Source organism: Elaeis guineensis, chromosome 7, assembly GCF_000442705.2.
Source record: "Elaeis guineensis isolate ETL-2024a chromosome 7, EG11, whole genome shotgun sequence".
Lineage (NCBI taxonomy): Eukaryota > Viridiplantae > Streptophyta > Magnoliopsida > Arecales > Arecaceae > Elaeis > Elaeis guineensis.
In genome coordinates this window covers 14,524,875-14,540,125 of record NC_025999.2, presented here as the reverse complement: position 1 = coordinate 14,540,125, position 15,251 = coordinate 14,524,875, and the positions used below count along the sequence as shown (strand labels likewise).

The 15,251-nt window shown below is 42.8% G+C and overlaps 1 pseudogene; it reads right to left on the bottom strand.

The window, feature by feature from the left end:
- LOC140859276 (putative invertase inhibitor) overlaps positions 1-15,037 on the bottom strand; it is a 35,725-nt pseudogene extending 20,688 nt beyond the window's left edge.
- Between the last annotated feature and the right edge of the window lie 214 nt (positions 15,038-15,251).

The following is a 15,251-nucleotide window of genomic DNA, read 5'->3' as shown; positions in this document are numbered from 1 at the left end:
GTGGAGGGATCCAAAAAATTAGTGAGAGTCATTGTTTGCATCTTAAAGTCCCTAGAAGCAAATAAAATATTAAGTGCAAAAGTCTAACTTGAATCTCTACTTTTATAGTTAAACAATGTCGGCCTCAAACCCTCTAGCCTGCATCCTTGAAACCAATCATTTGATTGATACAAATTACAAAGACTGGTTCAAAAATCTCAGAATTATCCTGATCTCAGAAAAATTAGGTTATGTATTCGATCAAAAATCCGTAATGTTACCAAACCATCCTACTGCTGAGCAAAGAGCTGCTTTTGAGAAGTGGATGGATGAAGACAGTCGGGTCAAGTGCTATGTACTGGCATCTATGTTAAATGAGTTGCAAAGGCAGCATAAGCATATGCCCACTGCCAGGGCTATGATCACTCACCTACAAGAGTTGTATGATGAGCAGAGCCATATAGCGCACTTCAAAGTATCCAAAAGATTTTTCAATTTAAAGATGCGTGAAGGGCAGTTGGTCTATGAGTACTGTATGACAGTGATCAAGGACATTGAGGAGCTTGGGAAGCTCAGGCTGGATATACAAAAGGAATTACAGATGGATCTGATCCCTCAATCCCTTACAAGTTCATATAATCAATTTATTATAAATTTTCATATGAACAAACTCGATTGCACTATTTTCGAATTGGTCAACATGTTGGTCACTACGGAAGGAATCTTGAAGAGTTTAAGGGGCACTGTTCTTGCTGTGGAGCGAACTTCTTTCAAGAGAAAGTCTACTGGGAAGAAGAAGGTTAAATCCACTAAGAAGTAGAAGAAGAAGGACGGCCAAAGAAGAAAGTTCCCAAGAAGGCTAAAGCAAAGAAAAAGTATTTCCATTGTGATGCTGAAGACCACTAGAGGAGGAACTGTCCACTTTATTTGGAGAGCCTAAAGATCAAAAAGGATGATAAGCCTTCTGAAGATATTCTCGTAATTGAATCTAACCTTATGATTTCTTCTACTTCTAGTTGGGTATTAGACTCTGGCTCGAGTGCTCATATATGTACCTTAATGTAGGGTTTAATAGAAAGTAGGAGATTGAGGGAAGGTGACATGATCCTTTGGATCGGCAATGGAGCAAAAATTATGGCAGAAACCGTTGACACTTATTCTCTTCGATTACTGTCTGATTTTAGATTAGATTTGAAAGACTATTATTGTGTTTCTATATCTCGTCAGAATTTGATTTTCATGTCTGTGCTAGCACAGGAAGGTTTTGAAATTAGTTTCAATAAAAATTTTTATTTCATTTATTTATGAAATAAATTGATTGCATGAGGTCTTTAATTGACAGTCTTTATCACTTGCATGTTGATGTGAATGTGAACTTAAACGAGCAAATAGTGAGTATCGTAGGCCAAAAGAGATCTATAGATGATATTAACTAAAAGTACTAGTGGCACCATAGACTATGTCATATTGGAGAGGACAGGATAAATAGACTGGAGAAGGATGGGATCCTTAGCTCTCTTAATCTAGAGTTGTATCCAGCTTGTGAATCTTGCCTTTGTAGAAAAATGACCAAGTTATCCTTTGTAGGGCATGGGAAAAGGGCCACTAAGTTACTTGCTCTGGTACACACCGATGTGTGTGGGCCATTTGATGTGTAGGCTAGGGATGGTTATGCCTACTTCATTATCTTTATCGATGATCTATCTAGGTATGGATATGTGTATCTGATGAAACACAAGTCTGAAGCTTTTAAAAAGTTTAAACAATTCAGACATGAAGTAGAAAAATAAACAAAAAACTTATTAAGGTTTTTTGATCTGATCGAGGAGATGAATATCTTAATCAAAATTTTTTTGAATATCTTAAGAACAACGGCATAGTCTCTCAATGGATTCCTCATGGAACACCTCAGCCAAACGGGATATCCAAAAGGAGAAACAAGATCCTATTGGATATGGTCAGGTCCAAGATGAGCTTCACTGATCTACCCTTTTATCTTTAAGGACATGTCTTGTTAACTACCATTCATCTGTTGAATAGGTTTCCATCAAAATCTATTTTTACCACACCGTATAAGATATGATTCGGTAAAAAACTGAGCCTAAGTTATCTTAAGACTTGGAGATGTTTGGCCTATATCAAAAGACAGATGACTGATAAACTAGAAGATAGATCTGTAATAGCTCATTTCATAGGATATCCTAAAGAATCCATAGGATACTACTTCTACTTTCCACAAGATCATAATGTGATTGTGAATCAGAATGATATATTTTTAAAAAAATAGTTTATCCAGGATGGTGGTAGTGGAAGGTTAGTTGAGCTTGAAGAAAAGGTCTCTGAAGAGCAAAGAGCTATAGATCCTTAGGAACTCATTATCCATGAGCCAGTAGTTGACGTTCCTCAACCACCTCATAGATCTAGTAGGGTCTCCTGACCTCCTGAAAGGTATATGGATATGCTTATGGAGGAAGTAAAGAAAATATTTCTTATGGGAGATAAGGGTCATGGTGATGATCCTAATACCTTTGATGAGGTGATGTTTGACATCGATTTCAAAAAATGATTAGATGCGATGAAGTCAGAAATTGACTCAATGCACTCGAACCAAGTTTGGACCTTAGTAGATCCATCTGATGGTATTGTACCCATTGGGTGTCAATGAATCTATAAAAAAAAATAAGTATCGATGGTAAGATAGAGACCTATAAAGCTAGGCTTGTGGCTAAGGTTATAGTCAGTGCAAGAGCATTGACTATCAAAAAGTATTCTCACCCATAGCTATGCTGAAATCCATCCATACTTTGCTTGCTGTTGCAGCTTACTATGATTATGAAATCTGATAGATGGGTGTGAAAATTACTTTTCTGAATGGATATCTTGAGGAAAATATCTATATGGAGCAGCCTATGGATTTCACACTGGTGATGGTGATCATAGAGTTTGCAAGCTGCAAAGATTCATATATAGATTAAAGCAAGCTTTTTGAAGTTGAAATCATCATTTTGATGAAGCAATCAAATCATTTGATTTTATCAAAAATGAAGAAGAACCATGTGTATACAAAAGGGTCAGTGAAAGTGCAATAACATTTCTGATATTGTACGTTGATGATATTCTCCTCATTGGGAATGGTATTCTTATGCTGACCACAGTCAAAAGATGGTTGTCTAAGAAATTCTTCATGAAAGACCTAGAGGAAGTATCCTATATTTTTGGAATAAAGGTCTATAAGGATAGACCTAAACAGACGCTAGGCCTGTCACAAAAGCTGTACATAGAGAAGATGCTAAAGAGGTTCAGCATGAAAAACTCCAAAAGAGAACTTTTACCTCTTAGGCATAGTATTAATCTTTCCAAGATGATGTGTCTGACCACATCTAAAGAAGTTCAGTGTATGAGTAGGATTTCTTATGTCGTGGCCATAGAGAGTGATAAGTGGTATATTTTTATATTTATTGAAGGTATTTTTGATAATTTATGGTGCTAACATCTTCTTAAAAATCCTAATTTCATGAATTTATTGAATTTTTCTAAAAAAATAAGTGATTTTGAAAAAAATATGAAATTAGATATATTTATAAAAAAATAGATGTTAATTTAATTGAGCAATTTAAGCACCAAAATGAAGAAAAATTTTTGAAAAATTTAATGTATATTTTTTCTAATTTTTCAGATGAAAATCGGAGCAAAAATGGAGCTAAAATATCCAAAAAAAATAAAAAATATTACCTTCAGTGCACGGTGGATCGGTCGGTCGGTCCATAGAGCCAGGGCGTGGTCCATAGGAATAGTTACGCGGTCCACAGGCGTGGCTCACAGCGAGAGAAAGATCCTGGGTGCAACCCAACGGCTGAGATTTAATCCGACCCAAATTCGATGGTTCAGACTCGTTGCCGACTTTGAATAGGACTCTTTTGCACGATCCGACGGCCCAGAAGCAATCCATCATGCGATCCAACGGCTGTTATCGCTCCCGACTGTGTTAAGGACTCTTTTGCATGATCCGACGGCCAGAACTTCATCAGAACCCAAATCGGACGGCTGACATTTGATCCGACCCTGATAAGGATTATAACTCTGATTTTGAGCTGATCTGGGCGGTCCAAGCTTGATCTGATGGCCAGAAAAATTCCTAGAAGATTAATACATTTTCTAAGGGTTTTAGGACTCCTTTTGTGATCAAAAAAATATAAAAAAATTATCTATAAATAGGGGGTCCAGGAATAAGCTTTAGGAGGAGAAAAAATCAAAGAAAAAGCAAGGAAAAAATAGAAAAAAATTCAAAGAGGTTTAGGGATCAAATATTAGGAGATTATGGAGCTAGAGATTTTGATGCGTGGCTAAATCCCTTCAATCCAGGAATATGGAAGCCTGTAAATGGATTTTTATTTTCTTCTTTTTGTATTTAATTTTTATGCAATAAAATTATACTTTTATTTCATATCTTTTTATTTTTTTTTGAGGTATTAATCCAGCCTACATGGCCTATACCCTCTATTGACGTGCCGTGATCTCTGGATACTGTATGTGCTTTGAAGAGATAGATCGTGGTATGTTAGATTGAATCTTAGATCTTGTAATTAAATTTAGATAGTTTATACTCCAACAGGACGAGTTGTGATCTACTGATATAGTTCGTATCCCTTAGAGATAAATTATACTAATACCACAATTATAAGAATTAAATATTATAATATAGAAAAAAAAAATCTCTTTGCATGGTGGATTCAGAATTCCTGGATTATTTCTCTGAATTATTTTCTTTCATAATTTAATTTACACTTTTGATTTTTTTTTTGCTATTTTATTTCTTGTTAATCCTTCTACAATCAATTCTCTTTTTATTTCTTCTTAAAAGGAAAAGATAATCACCCTAGATCCCCATGAAAATGATCCCTACTCACCCTATCTATATAGTTTGAGTTGATTTTTATTCTTGACCGCCTACGACAGTGATCAAATTTTGGCACCGTTGCCGAGGATCTAGGCACGATTATTTTTTTTTTAAATTTTTTTTTTCTTTCTTAGTTTCTTTCTAACTTACCTAGTTCCTTAGTCAAACTTACTTTCTTTCAAAAAAAAAAAAAAATACATTGACACCTCATAATCTACTTAAGAAATTAGATACTTAATCACAAAATCTAAAAAAATAAAACAAATCAATTTACTCTTAACTAATTATCAAATCTGGTCATCTTTTCTTCTTGCATTACATAAGTCCATAAAACATCTTAAGGGTACAAACCCTAAATAAGATAAAGTGGAGATTTCATCACCCTTCCTTGGCCCACAAACCACCATCTTGCATATTGCATTGACCTAAACCTTAATTTAAAATCAATTAGACATTGGCCCCTAAGGACTTTCGAGCTCAATAGGACAAGAGATCCTAAGAGTAAGATCGGGTTAGGGTTAGTCAATTTGACTGGTGTCTAGAAAAGTGGTTCAAGAACTACGTCTTGAAGGAAAGTGGTTATTTAATTGGTTCCGTTCACTTATCTGGCCAACTCAGTTGGTGTCTAAAGAAAGCAACGGGGGGATCCCCACCGACCTTACACTTACCTGGCCAGTTGAGTGGCTAGTCTTTTATCAGGAATGCTCAAAGGCAACCTTAACAAGTTAGGAGCTGTCTAGATCTAGGGTTACCCTTAGCTAGAATTGATTGAGTAACATGACTACTAACGTACAAATATTAATCCTAATTAAAATGCTCCTCTATCATCTCTAGATTTAGGACTTCTTAGGCCCCCATCTTTAGAATTCTTTTCTCATCTATTTTCTCTCTTTTTTTTTAAAAAAATATAAAATAATAATAAAATAAAAAGAAAAATATAAAAATAACTGAAAATTCTCAAATTTCTTCGTGGACAAGGTTATCTAGTCGATTAGTGAGAATAGATCCAAACTTAACATCGAGTCCAGGAGACCTTAAGCCCATCATGGGTGAACCCGAACATGAACCTAGGATCTTGAAAGACCTTTGCTACCCAGTTGGGACAGCCCAACCCTCATGTATCCGACTGCCACAAACTGATGCCAATTTTAAAATTAAACCTTAGATCATAAACATGCTTTCCAAATTCACCAGAATCGAGGATGCATATATTTTTATGAGAGAATTTGAGGAAGTATGTGTCACGATGCGGCTTCAACAACTCACTGAGGATGCTGTAAAACTTAGGTTGATCAACTTTGCCCTCAAGGATAGTGCCAAAAAGTGGTTATACAGTCTTCCTAATCAATCCATCGCATCATGGGAGGGTTTTGTTAGAGTGTTCCTAAAAAATTTTTTTCCACACCATAAGACTGCCAAATTTAGGAATGAAATTAATCAATTTTATCAATTACCAGGTGAGTCTTTTTGGAAGTGCTTTGATTGTTTTAAGAATCTTTTGAGTCAATGCCCACATCATGGAATAGAAACTTGGAGGCTGTGCCAAATCATTTATGAAGGACTAGATCCAAACTCAAGAACCATGTTAGAATCAATATGTCAGGGTCGATTCATGAATAAAGAACCCATAAAAGCCTGACAATTTCTAGAGGACCTAGCAGAAAAGAGCCTACAATGAGAGATTACTAGAGAATCCGACAGACACACACCTTCCAGAGTGGGTGTATATCAAGTTCAACCTTTCCTAGCTGAAGAGGATAAATTCGCATCTTTGATCCGTAGGATAGAGGCTCTAGAACTCAAGGAACATACCCAAGTGAACCAAGTTGCAACAACAACTTGCAATGGGTGTAATGCCATAGACCACACGATGGAAGGATGTCCTTTCTTGATGGGTCCAGCCAAGAACGAAGTAGCACAGGTGAACGCAGCCTATCAAAGACCCACAAATGACCCCTACGCACCAACATACAATCCAGGATGGAGGAACCATCCCAATTTTTTTTGGTCACAAGGGTCAAACTCAATTTTACCTGCTTTCACTCAACCCAACCCCAGACCCACTCAATCATCAAATACCCCATCAGATTTCAGCTATGATCAAAAGCTTAACTCACTAGAAAAGAGTCTGAAAATCTTAGCAAAATCATCTGCTAGCACCAACACTACACTAAACAACTTCATACAGACCATAGGCCAGCTTCTAACTTCCAACACCCAGGCTATTACCCGTTTAGAGATGCAATTAGGTCAATTAGCCATGGCTGTAAGTGAAAGAGAAAAAGGTAAACTATCGAGTCAATCCGAGGCTAATCCTAGGACTCAGAACAATCAAGGACCACAACAAGGAGTCCAGATCAACCAATTAAATGCAATTCATACTTTAAGATCCGGAAAATAAGTAGACAACTATGTCGGTACACCTGAAGATCAAAATGAACCATTGTCTAAACCATCTCATGAGCAAGTAATTGATCAGATCGAGTTGGAGGATCCAGATAAGTCTAAGGAGTCAATAGAGATTAACAAACCACCCAAGCCATTGGAAGAATCCACATCAGGGATTAAGCAATTCGAGACATCACCCACCAATTCTGTAGCTCCTTTTCCAAATAGACTTAGGACCAACAAATACTCAGCCCATATGGATCAAATCTTAGAGATGTTTAAACAAGTTAAAGTGAATATCCCTCTATTAGATATGATCCAACAAGTTCCCACATATGCCAAATTTCTCAAAGACCTATGCACAAAGAAGAAGACCACCAATGTTCCCAAGAAAGCCTTCTTGGCGGCTAATGTAAGCTCATATCTATCAAGCCACATGCCTATCAAGTATAAAGATCCAGGGTCTCCTACAATCTCTTGTGTTATTGGAAAAACCATCATTGATAGGGCCTTATTAGACTTAGGGGCTAGTGTGAATATCCTACCGTATTCGGTCTATGAAAAATTGGGGATAGGAGAATTAAAGCCTACAGAAATTATATTGCAATTGGCAGATCGATCAGTGAGGGTCTCCAAAGGAGTTGTGGAAGATGTGTTAATCAAGGTAAGTAATTATATTTATCCTGTGGATTTTGTTATCCTCGAGACTGAACCAGTGATTAATCCAAAAGGTCACATTCCAATAATCTTAGGAAAACCATTCTTAACGACCACCAACGCCCTAATCATTTGTCGCAATGGACTCATGAAACTCTCATTTGGAAATGTGACCATTGATCTTAATATTTTCAATCTTGAAAAAAAAAGGGACCAATTCGTTGATGTAAACTTGATCTAGGATGAGATCTATGAGACCATTGACCTAGGAGAAGAAGATTTTTACTGTAATCTCTGGCCAGATCAAAAATTTAAAATAGCTTATGAAATTTTTGCATCTAGTGATCAGGGAGTTCATCCACAATGGCAACCACCTGACGAATCACTTGTAAAGATGAATTTTCTTAATGAACCAATTGAAGAGATTCAAGTCCAGGAGGTTAATGCCTTACTTGATTTACCTCACCCACCCTATCCATTTGAATTTGTCAATCCAATATTTGATACAAGATAAGTGAGACAGAATTAGTATGGTCTGGCTGAAGACTTAAAACTTAGCACTTTCTGGGAGGCAACCCAATTTTCAATTTTTGCTTTTACTTTCTTTTACATTATGTTCAGGTTAATCAAGGCTTGCTTTGTATGGATTTGAAGGCAATATTGACTAAAATAGGGGAAACACCAATTTTGAAAAAAAGCTTCTGGATCTGGTGACATCCTTCCTTTTTCTTTCTCTTTTTATGCACCTTTCATTTTTCCTACTCTATTGAGGACCATGTCGATTAAGTTGAGAGAAAAAATATTTTTAAAATATTTAAAAAATATATATATATATATATTTTCAAAAGTCCCCAAGTAAGTTAGTATTTAGCATTTAAGCACCAGATTACATTTAAGAATTGAGTTAAACCAAGCATATTTTAAAAGAAAATTGATGTACAGACTAGAGAGTTGTGAGATATCGAGGGATCAAGTATTAAGAAAACTCAATAAAGAATTAAGTTTAGAACTTAAATAGTTTTCTTTGAGTATTTTTAAATTTTTCTACCAGCATCAAAGAAGAGTTTACTTCTTATGAACTTGTGTAGAGTAACTATACGTTTCTTCATATATTAAAAAATAAAAAAATTCAAGTATTTCATGCTGAGTAACCGAGCCTCTTTGCCTAAGCAAGCATTAAGTTTCGCGTCAAAAGGTATGAAGGGCAAAGAAGTTTTGTTGTAAAGTGTTGGGTATAAAATTACCCTCCAGCCGAAGTTCATGACAGGAGTGACCCTCCAGGGATTCTACCGACTTTCGATCTTCGGCAATATCTTTCCGAATCTCTCTGACGGTCGAGCCTCCGCAATATTCCCATGTTCTACCGATGGGTAAACCCCACCAGCGTCGACTGGATTCTTCACGATGGACGGACTCCACCCAAGTTTCCATGATGATCGACCACCTTCTAGACTTCATCCAGACTCCTACGGGAGCCGGACTTCATCCCCGACTCCAAATGCAGGTAGACTTCATCCGAACTCCTACGGGAGCCGGACTTCATCCCCGACTCCGACTGTAGATAGACTTCATCCGGACTCCTACGGGAGCCAGACTTCATCCCCGACTCCGACAGCAGGAAGACTTCATCCGGACTCCTACGGGAGCCGGACTTCATTTCTAACTCCGACTGCAGGAAGATTTCAACCGAACTCCTACGGGAGCCGGACTTCATCCCGACACCAACTGCAGGAAGACTTCATCTGGACTCCTACGGGAGCCAGACTTCGTCCCCGACTCCAACTGCAGGAAGACTTCATCCGGACTCCTACGGGAGTCGGACTTCGTCCCCAACTCCGGCTGCAGGAAGACTTCATCCGGACTCCTATAGGAGCCGGACTTCATCCCCGACTCCGGCTGCAGGAAGACTTCATTCGGACTCCTACGGGAGCCGAACTTCATCTCCGACTTCGGCTGCAGGAAGACTTCATCCGGACTCCCACGGGAGCTGGACTTCGTCCCCGACTCCGACGGCAGGAAGACTTCATCCGGACTCCTATGGGAGTCGGACTTCTTCCCCGAACTCCGACCGCAGGTAGTCTTCATCCGGACTCCTACGGGAGTCGGACTTCCGCCCAGAACTCCTGTTGCAGGTAGATCTCATTCGAACCCCTACAAAGGTCGGACCCCAAACTTCTACCGCAAGCGATCTACCCCAAGCTTCTGCTACAAGCAGTCTACTTCAAATTTCTACTACGAGTGGTCCACACCGGATTTTCACTATAAGCCTTCACCCGAGCTCCCATTGTGGACATATTCCTTCCGGATCTCCATTGCAGGCAGGCCTCAGTCGAGTTTCCTCGACAAATGATCCCCATCCGGGCTTCTACGGAGATCGAACTCCGACCGAACTCCTGTAGTGGATAGAGTCCGGACGAACTCCTATGGCACACGAATTCCAGCAGCTGAACCCCTCCAGTAGATGAACTTCTCCAGCGCTATCCGACATCCGCTGTCGGTCGACCCTTTGCCAAATTTTGCATGAAATCGAACTTCGTCTACAGAAAGCCTCTGATTGAGCTCCTACAGCGGATGGCCCTCACCTATAGTATTAACGCCCAACAGCACCCAACGATAGAAGGCTCACCAGCGACATCCGAGCTCCTCTCAGATGGATAGCTACCTCTCTCCACCAGACGCTTCAACCGAGCTTCGGCCGACAGGCCTGGACTCCCTGACAGGCCACAGTAATGGCCACAACTCTGCTCCACTTCCTGCGACGGATACCGCACGGCTCCACCACTCCCTGGCAGGCCACAATAGTGGCCACGACTCTGCTCCACTTCTTACGATGGATTCCGTGCGGCTCCTCCACTCTCTGGCAAGTTGCGACAACGGATGTCGCTCCACTCCCTGCGACAGGCTCTGCGTGGCAGGCCACAGTGATGGCCATGATTTCACTCCACTACTCTTCATAACAAACTGCTCCTGACCCCGAGCAGCCCACTGCCAGATAGTTACAAACGTTGCTATCAGTCTGTTGCACCCTCTGCCTATAAAAGGGGGACCCAGATACGTTATTCTCTAAGCTCTAATTTCTATCTCAAAACTCTGCTAAAATTTTTGTTCGAGCACTCCATTCTTGTTGAGACAGAGAACTGACTTGAGCATCGGAGGGTCTTGCCGGAGCACCTCCAACTTCGATTTAGACTTCCTTTGCAGGTCCCGATGGCGACCGCAACTCCCTCGACTCCAGCTTCTCCGACGTAGGCGAATTTTTGCACCAACAGGATTGGCGCTAGAGGAAGGGCTGTGTCTTCACAGTATCCTTATTCTTAAAGGAGCGCTCAACGGGACCACCTTCAGTTATCTTCTCCAACATCCTCTTCTCCTTCCTCCGCTAGATCTTCGCCCGATGCCCCCCCGCAAAGCATCCACTCGACGATCCACGGCCTCTGCGGTCAGATCTTAGGCTCCGACCTCACCTCCAGTTTTTTAGGCTCCTCCTCCTCCTCCGGCAATGGTGGTTGGTGCGGAGCAATTTGACCTACTGGTTCAGCAGGTCAGAGGCCTCACTGAAGCGGTGCAGGCCATACAGCAGCAGCAGCAGTCGCAGGCATCAGTGCGACTGGAGAGAGCATCACCAGAACTCCAAAATCCGACAGTAGGATGGGCCACTTGGGCCAGTCGCCCCGTCTTTCCCGGAAAGATGAATCCGATGGTGGAGAGCCCTCAGTCGGATCACGATTCTACTCTTGAAAGATCTCTACCTCCATTCTGCCAGAAGACCCTCGAGACCCGCAGTCGAGAGGATTTCCTAGATCAAAGGCTCTGGGAGATGAACCGACGGATCGAGGAACTCCACCACGCACCCCCTGCTTATGGTGAGGATATTTGTACTGACCCTCCCTTCTCTCAAATGATCATGCAAGAATCGATCCTGCCAAACTTCAAGCTCCCTCAATTTGAAAGCTACGACGGGACTTCAGACCCAATTGACCACCTGGAGGCCTTTCGGACAATGATGCTGCTCCATGGCGCACCTGACGCCATCCTTTGCCGAGCTTTCCCATCCACCTTGAAGGGAGCGGCGAGAAACTGGTACTCGTTACTGAAGCCAGGTACCATCTTTTCCTTTGATCAGATGAGCCACCAGTTTGTGGCTCATTTTGTTAGCAGCCGGCATCCCCGAAAGGGTTCAGAGTCCCTCATCAACATCAAGCAAAGGGAGGGGGAGTCCATTCGGGCTTACGTCAACCGTTTCAATGTCGCCGCATTGGAGGTCCGAAACTTGGACCAATCGATCATGATGGCCGCTCTAAAAGGCGGCCTTCAGAAGAACGACCTTTTATTCTCCCTGGAAAAAAAGTACCCCAGAGATTTTGCTGATCTGTTGGCTCGGGCCGAAGGGTACGCCCGAGCAGAAGAAGCCTTCAAAATAAAGGATGAGGAGACCGCAAGAGAGCGATAGGTGGGAGACTCGAGTAAGCCCCCAGTCGAAAAAGGGTCGAGAGAAGCTCGGCCACGTTCTCGAACTCCTCCTGGGCACAAGCGCGCCCAGACTCCTCCCCGAGCATGCGGGCAGAGAAGCCCGGAGCGTCGGGCTCGACGGGGCTCTCCCCTAGGAAGATTCTGCAGCTATGCCCCTCTCAACGCATCGAAAACCCAGGTGCTGATGGAAGTCAGAGAGCAGCTCCCAAGGCCAGAAAGGATGCGCACGCACCCCAAGAAGTGCAATCCTAATAAGTTCTGCCTCTACCATCGTGACCACGGCCACAACACGGAGGAATGCATTCAGCTCCGAGACAAGATCGAGGAGCTCATCAGATGAGGTCGGTTCGATAGGTTCATTCGACGTCGGTCTGAGGGTAGAGAGGATCGACCAAGGGCCCTGCCGCAGCTTGAGCCATCGAGGAGGAAAGAGCAGTCAGGAGATCGGCCTCCAATTGGGATCATCAACTCCGTCTCTGGAGGACCTTGACAGGAAGCAGACCTTCTACAGCTCTGGGATTTGAAAACTTGTAAATGTATTACGAACGACCTCGCTTTAAATCAAGATTCCTTTCAGATCTGCACATCTTTCCCTTTTTGGCATGGACTTGTAACGATAGGGGATGACCCCTTCGGACAACGAAAACAAACCCTAATGTGGGCAAAGTTGAAAGTCCGATTATTTGTAGACCGGATGGGAGGAGAGGCCATACAGCGCCCATATGCGCCCCCACAGCCATATTAGGGATAGGAGGAGAACCTCGCCCTAACATGAGCAAGGTCGAAGGCCCAGTTATTTATAGACCGGATGGGGGGAGAGGCCATACAGCGCCCATATTCGCCCCCACAGCCATGTTAGGGACAGGAGGAGAACCTCGCCCTAACATGAGCAAGGTCGAAGGCCCGATTATTTGTAGACCGGATGGAAGGAGAAGCCATACAGCGCCCATATGCGCCCCCACAGCCATGTTAGGGATAGGAGGAGAACCTCGCCCTAACATGAGCAAGGTCGAAGGCCCGATTATTTGTAGATCGAATGGGGGGAGAGGCCATACAGCGCCCATATGCACCCCCACAGCCATGTTAAGGACAGGAGGAGAACCTCACCCTAACACGAGCAAGGTTGAAGGCTCGGTTATTTGTAGACCGGATGGGGGAGAGGCCATACAGCGCCCATATGCGCCCCCACAGCCATATTAGGGATAGGAGAACCTCACCCTAACATGAGCAAGGTCGAAGGCCCGGTTACCCTTAGATCGGATGGGGGGAGAGGCCCTGCAACGCCCATATGTGCCCCCATGGCCCTGTTAGGAACAGGAGGAGAACCTCGCCCTAACATGAGCAAGGTCGAAGGCCCGATTACACTTAGACCGGATGGGGGAAGAGGTCCTGCAATACCCATATGTGCCCCCATAGCCCTGTTAGAGACAAGAGGAGGACCTCGTCCTAACCTGAGCTGAAACCAATTATGTCAGAAATAGGGGAAGAACCTCATCCTGACACCAATTAAGGTCTGGTCATTCAAGACTGGATAAGTAAAAGGAAACCTTCCCAGCGACCCCTCCACGCTCCCGCGACCCCACTAAGAGCAGGGGGAAAACCCTCACTCGAGAAAAGAAAAAAAAGGTAAGGAGTTAAAAAGGAAAGCGACGAACTACATCAGTGACAAATGAAAAATAAATTACATTAAAAATACAGGAGACCTCATCTCAGCGAGGATGGGGGTTCTCATCAAAATCCTCGATCTCCAAAAGAGCTCTACAACGCAGGCCAAGGATAAGACTGCTTCCTCAGGATGATGAGAAGCTTAGATCTCCGAGCTCGAACTCTGAAAAAAGGCATCAAACTCGAGTGGTCCCGGACAAATCAACGGCCCTAAATAGAAGGATGGGTCAATGTGATGGTGATCGGGTACCTTTGAATGGCATCAATATCGAACAAGGCAAAAGTCAAAGGAAGCTCGGCAAACGATAATTCAACACGTGAGTAAAAATGGTAGCAAAAAATTCCCTTCTCATGTTATTTACTAAATATGCAATACAGAGTCCTTAAGGCTGAAGAAGAAAGATGACCGAAAAAGCGAGCCGATGCGGCAACGACCAGTAACCTCCAGACGACGTCGACAAAAAAAAAAAAAAGAGAGAAAAAGAGGAAGAAGAGAGAAAGAAGACGAAAAGAAAAAGAGGAGGGGAATACAACAATAACAATAGTGAATGAAAGAACTTCGGCAGGTGACAATTTGACGCAAGGTGCGGACAAGGTAACAAAATCTCCTTCTCATTCTCGATTAACAAGATGTACGTTACAAGACCCTGAGGGCCGAGGAAAAAAGAACATTACTACAAGACTCGAAAGGAACATATTAAGGACCACTTCAAGCTCTCGACTTCTCCTTCTAGTTCCATCCTTCTCAGCAGTATTTTCCAGTATGTGTGATAAACCCCTCGGCTCTCACCCCCTGCCTCGTTCTGCTCCATTGCCGAAACCCCAACCCTAGGGGAAAAAGGGGGGGATAGAATTCAAGGGGCAGCGACGGCGACGGCAGCGGTGACGATGACCTGCATCAGGAAGAACCGAAAGTACCCCGGAGGCTGCGATGACGTTGGAGGCATGCACCACCACCATGTGCTCCACGATGACCGCCATCCTAGGTACTTCGGCAAGGTCGGTATGCACTACTTCCACCATCCCCGCAACAAGTTCTACTGCCCCGCCGTCAGTGCCGACCACCTCTGGTCCCTCTACCCCGACGACGTCAAGAAACCCACCACAGCTTATGACGACAACTCTACCCCCTTGACCGGTGTCGCCCCGTTCAACTATTCTGAAATTCTCGGACGGAATGCGCTCACCGATTGGT